Below are 5,726 nucleotides of genomic sequence, written 5' to 3' on the forward strand. Positions count from 1 at the left end.
AACATAATCAAAGGCTAAGTTAAGTAATTGATTGTTAAAAAATGTGACGTTCTAATGCTTTGACTTTTCTTTCGAAAAATTTACACATCGCTAGTCAACTAACACAGCTTGTTTTGTGAGCCTGCTAACAATGTAAAGTAGTGTTATAGTTAACTAGGTAGCAGTCCAATCCATTACGTTGCAGTATTTTGGCTTGACTAGTGAGTTTGTGTTGTGATTCTCAACAACGTTGAAACGTAGCTTCACCCTTTTCCATATTTTTGAATAATAAATGTGTGGACTGACGATGTAGCGCAGCCTAACTTATTCTAATGATTATTTAACATACTTTTGTTCTGATAATTATTCCCCCCTCCTCCCAGACAAGGTCACATTATTATTGGATTGGTTGTTTGCGTGTCTGGTGAAGTTAGCTAAACATTTAACCTGCTAGCTAGCAAGATAAACATAATGTCACTCTTCAAAGGTCTAAAGAGGAAAGTTGACGGTGAAAACAGGGCATTTAAAGAGGAATGGACAGTGAACTATACGTTCATCCTACCTGGTTTCATCAATGCAAAGCCGTTGTGAGACTCACATTTTACGTGCTCACAATGTTCCCTTTCTATACATGCGAGTCGTCCTTTTCGATGAATGTGGCACGGTGGCAGAGTGGTTAAGATCACTGCCTCACAGTCTCAAGGTACTGGGTTCGAATCCCGGTCTCGGAAGGTGCTGGGTTCGATTCCTGGTAATCACTGTGGGAGTTTGCATGTTCTCCCCGTGCCGCGTGGGTTTCCTCCGGCCACTCCGGTTTCCTCCCACATGAATGAAACATGCAGTATGAATGCGAGTGAATGTGAATGCGAGTGAGCATTCCCAGGGCTCCTTCGAAAATGAGACTCGTCTCAAAGGAATTCCCTGGTAAAATAAAGGTTCATTTCATTTCATTTCAATGTGATAAAGACGCACGAGAGGAATCGATTGATGCATAAAAACCTTGAGAACTGCCTGCGGATTAAAGTGACGTCCATATCACCAGATATCAAGCAAGATATCGGCAAAAACCGATGGGAGATGCCACTTTTCACATTAAGTGAGTACCAAGCCTGTCGTTATTGTATTTAATAACCTAATTGTATTTTGTATATTTTGAATGAATGGCTCATTGTAATTATTATCCCTAATAGCGTGTTTGCTCTGTCGTTTCAGGAGCGTATAGTAGGCCTATGCACCACCACCCCTCGCCCTCCAAGATCAAGCAGATTCTGCTTTTTATTTGCGCCGATTTTGTTGTCAATGTTTTTCAGAAAATTAAACTGAATTTGCTTTGTTACTGTTCATATGTGTGTTGCAGTCACATATACGTAAACATTACGTTTGAATGGTTTACTGAGCTTGTGTTATTTCTTTCAAACCACACACCGCATGTCGGCTATTTCAGCACCACGTGTTGTCCACCTACTTATGATTCACCATGAGGGGTTCAGCGTCAGTGCGCTTCGCTGCCTGATTGTCTGTCCCTGTGTCATTCACTCTCAACATGGATAAAAGTACAATAAGCATTATTCAGGTGGAGGTCGATTCTCTATTCGGACATTATAGGCGCTATATGTGGGACTGTCGGTCCGATATTGTAAAAAAGAAAAAAAGTGGATTCTCAAAATAATCTGCTGCAGGGGCGGGGCTAGGAGGTGGCTACTTGGGCTCAAGCCTCGGATGTTTTCTGAAAAGCCCCGAATGTTTTACTTTCAACAACAACAAAAAACTCTCGTGAGTAACGTGCAGTACCGGAGTCCAACAGAGAGGCAGCAGCTGCGCGACATTAGCCTGCGTACTGCGTAGCCTGCCCTGCCCTGAAGAAGAAGTGATCTCAATCAGTGCAAATAGAGAAACGCGCTGCATATAGCCCACAACACAACGGAAGTGTAGAAAAACGCTGCAATTCAGTTCACAACACAACGGAACTGTTCTCACAACGGAAGTGTTCTGGGGGGGAACGATAAGTGGAACGGACCAGAGACGTGTTTTTGAAGTTCCGAAAAGCAGTTCTGAAGAGGTTGTGGAGTGAAGAGGCGACATAAAAGGTACATATTATATTTCTTATTTATGTCTGCAGATATGTCTGCAGATAACATGTGCTGTATTTCAAACCGAAGGGCTCATTCTATGCCCTACACCCTATGAAGGGTTCGTAGAAGCTTGTGCAGTGGAGGGATTCTTTATTGGGAATTAGCCGTTGGATCGTATTCAGACATAACGTAGGCTGGTTCTGTCAAGATATTTGTTGGCATTATGAGGAGGACAGGTGACTTCCTTAAACCTGTGAGAGGGAAGTCACTTCCCCTTGATGTTCAACCACAATGGTCATCTGACCAACTGTTGGATGCTGCTTTAAAGAAGCTGAAAGATTTTAACCAGGACATGAAAGATGTTTCCTATGTCTTGCTGTACCCCGATGGTCAGGAAGTTCGAAACATTCCAGGAACAGACACCGCTTTCACAGTGGAGAAATACAAGGAGGCCATTGGAAAGGCCTACCAAAGAATAACACTGTACATTTGCCCTGTTAAACAATTCACAAACAGTTGTAAGTGCAAGTTTCCACCTTGTTTTAAGCTCCACTCTGTAAAACTGAGGCAATGAGTGAAATTCATCTTTATACCCACATCAATTATGCCAATTATTCTTTTTCAAAGGTTACAGTGGACAGTCTTCAAGTGAAGATGATGACGGTGTGGTTCAAATGGTTAATTTGGCATCTGGAGACAGTCCACTTTCAGACACCGTGGTTAGTTTGCATCATGGCATTTCTCCTTAAATGAAGTGAATTGACAATATTTTGATAATATTTTCATTTGATCTAATCTGTCATTTGTGTGTTGTATGCAGGTGTGGGACGGTCCAAATGAAGTGAGCACTCCAAATGAAGTGAGCACTCCAAGAATGGAGAACATTTTGCAAGGGTAAAACACAGCACAGTCAACATGAACTTTTCTTGCACAAGCAGCACAATACAGTACAGCAGTTTAAATTGTTGTTTTTTTCCAGACCTGCCAGACGCTTACAGACTGCATCTCATCAAGTAAGAAAATCCATATCCTCTAGTGTTGAATGTGTGAACCTGAAATTATGAAATGCCTGTAAATAATTTCATTAATTCACCAAGCCAAATGTAATGTGTGCTGTTTTAGTTACTAAGCCAATAACACTGTCATTAAATTAACTGCTATTTTTTGGGGTAAAACTAGGATGGAGGACAAACCGCAGTCCAGGAACAAGACAAATGTGCCCGGGGTCAGAATAACTTCTACAGGTAAGCTGTGTTGACAGATGCAACCTTTACACATTTGCTAGTTTACTCAGAATTGTGTGGATTTTCAATGTATTTCTTGCATCTTTGTCAAATGTTTTTCAAATGTATGTTTTAAACCTAATGTTTTTCAAAGAAACCAGACGAGGATTGACATCTGAATTTAAGCCGTAGGTATTTTTATTTTTCAGCTCAGTGAAGCAGGGTGCACAAGGCGACAGGAAGAAACCTGTGTACTCGGATTCTGGAGAGACTATCTTCTTGACACAGAAGGTTTATTTTAATTATCTCATCATAAACACACTCCCTACCCTGCAGAAGACCTGAACAGTCCCCAGATCTTTTAATTATGTCATCTTGATATCATCTTCTATTGCTGGCAGTTCCATTGAAATATTATATTTTACAACTAAACTAAATCTACTTTTTTCAGAGAAACAAACAGGAATCTTCCTCCAGGACATCCTCATTTTCGCCACAGGACTCGACGCACTGCCTCCCTCTGGGATCCAGCCACCACCCAAAACTGCTTTTTCTGCGGACATCACGCTTCCCAATGAGCAGAACCTGCGCCAACACAATAGAGATACCGATGGCCATGAATTACAATGAGTTTCAGAACAACATGGACTTTGGGATACAAAATTCCCCAGGGTTTGGACTACAGTAAACTAAACTGGCTTAACTAGATTTCAGTAGTTAAAGGGTTAACTTTGTTCTTTGAAATGTGTACTCACATATCATGACATATCAGCCATGTTCTTCAGTCTGATATAGTTCTGTACACCAGACTGCCAGGTCAAGGCCTGCATCAGACCAAGCCTTCTCTGCAGGTTCTCAAAGTGTCCCTGGAGATGCTGATCTCCACATGGACTGTAGGTAGACTCCGAAACAAACTGGCCTAGTTCGTGTGGTGGGACTTTGAACCCACAGTCAGTTCTGCCAAACCTGTGGGTAACAGTTAACTGGCACACTAACTGTACTGTTTTCATTAAAACATTTTGTTATAAATGTATCATTGTATCAAATAATCATTTTTTAGAGAAAAGTATTTCAATTGAAAGCTACTCAACAGGCAACTACAGTTGATTGCATTTTAGACAATTAGAAGTACATGTGAATTGTGAATGTAGAAGTACAAGAATGAAAAAATAATTGTAATTGATAGAACCAAACCTGTGAGGCAGGTTGTACATGACATCTGGTTTCCCAGATGGACAACGAGACTGGTGAACAGGTCTGATGGTGTGTGTGTTCCACTTTTCCCTGCATTCATCAAGGTCCCGCTGTAGCACACCCATGAACACAAACCGCACTAGGCATGTGTGCTCATGACTGCCACTGAACAAATCTCTCTCCCTCAGGTCATTCATGAAGTCCATCCAGAATTGAGATCTGGAAAAACACTCAAATTAGAGATGTAGTTTGTTGTAGGTGATGCATTTCCATGTAATGGATTTAGAATTAGCATAATGATCATCAAACAACAGAAAACCTGCAGTGCCACAAAAGGTATTTACTAAATAGAAGGGGTCCCTCTGTGTTTTAAGGTGTTTCTGATCAGTTCAGTGGAATGGAAATCAATGCTCCAACAACTAGATGTACCACCAAGTAATCAGAACGAATGAAATTCCATGGGTATTTTAAGATATACTGTGTTCCCTACTAGGGGTGTAAGAAATATTTTAAAAGTTGAGGACACCTCTGTTTGCGGAAGTATGACCACCAGCTTTCGATTCGTTGGTTTGCTGTTGAGGAGCCATACATATGACTGGCAGCCCCAGCAAAGTCATCGGTGTGTGAAGATCTTAAGCTGTTTCCATTTTGTGCAATTTGTGTAAGTCGTGGTGTAAACATCATAGACGGCAGAAAAACTCCTGCTGCTCCAGAATATAAATCTAGAGATGAGATTCTAGGTTTTGAGGAAAATAAACCTATTCCTTCTTCATCCCCATATCCCTTCCTTTAAAACTCATCAATAAAACATCATAGGGTGTGTGTGTGTGTTCCCTCATCCATATTCCTATTACGGTAGAGATGGGGAAAATACAGTACCAGAACACACACACACACACAAACACACACACAATTATAGTATGGAACCCCAGCCAGGCTGAAGAATCCCTCCACTGCACAAGCTTCTACGAACCCTTCATAGGGTGTAGGGCATAGAATGAACCCTTCGGTTTGAAATACAGCACATGTTATCTGCAGACATAAATAAGAAATATAATATGTACCTTTTATGTCGCCTCTTCACTCCACAACCTCTTCAGAACTGCTTTTCGGAACTTCAAAAACACGTCTCCGGTCCGTTCCACTTATCGTTCCCCCCCAGAACACTTCCGTTGTGAGAACAGTTCCGTTGTGTTGTGAACTGAATTGCAGCGTTTTTCTACACTTCCGTTGTGTTGTGAGCTATATGCAGCGCGTT

The 5,726-nt window shown here is 41.3% G+C and overlaps 1 long non-coding RNA gene across 1 annotated transcript; it reads right to left on the reverse strand.

The window, feature by feature from the left end:
• Nucleotides 1-3,805: 3,805 nt before the first annotated feature.
• Nucleotides 3,806-4,642, reverse strand: LOC308165937. The gene is made up of 3 exons (XR_013937685.1): nt 4,469-4,642; nt 4,030-4,240; nt 3,806-3,859 (listed from the first exon to the last, which is right to left on the reverse strand). It is a non-coding gene; the product is annotated as an uncharacterized lncRNA (long non-coding RNA).
• Nucleotides 4,643-5,726: the final 1,084 nt, after the last annotated feature.

The sequence above is a fragment of the Nansenia antarctica genome (assembly GCF_963989245.1).
Source record: "Nansenia antarctica genome assembly, chromosome: 10".
Lineage (NCBI taxonomy): Eukaryota > Metazoa > Chordata > Actinopteri > Argentiniformes > Microstomatidae > Nansenia > Nansenia antarctica.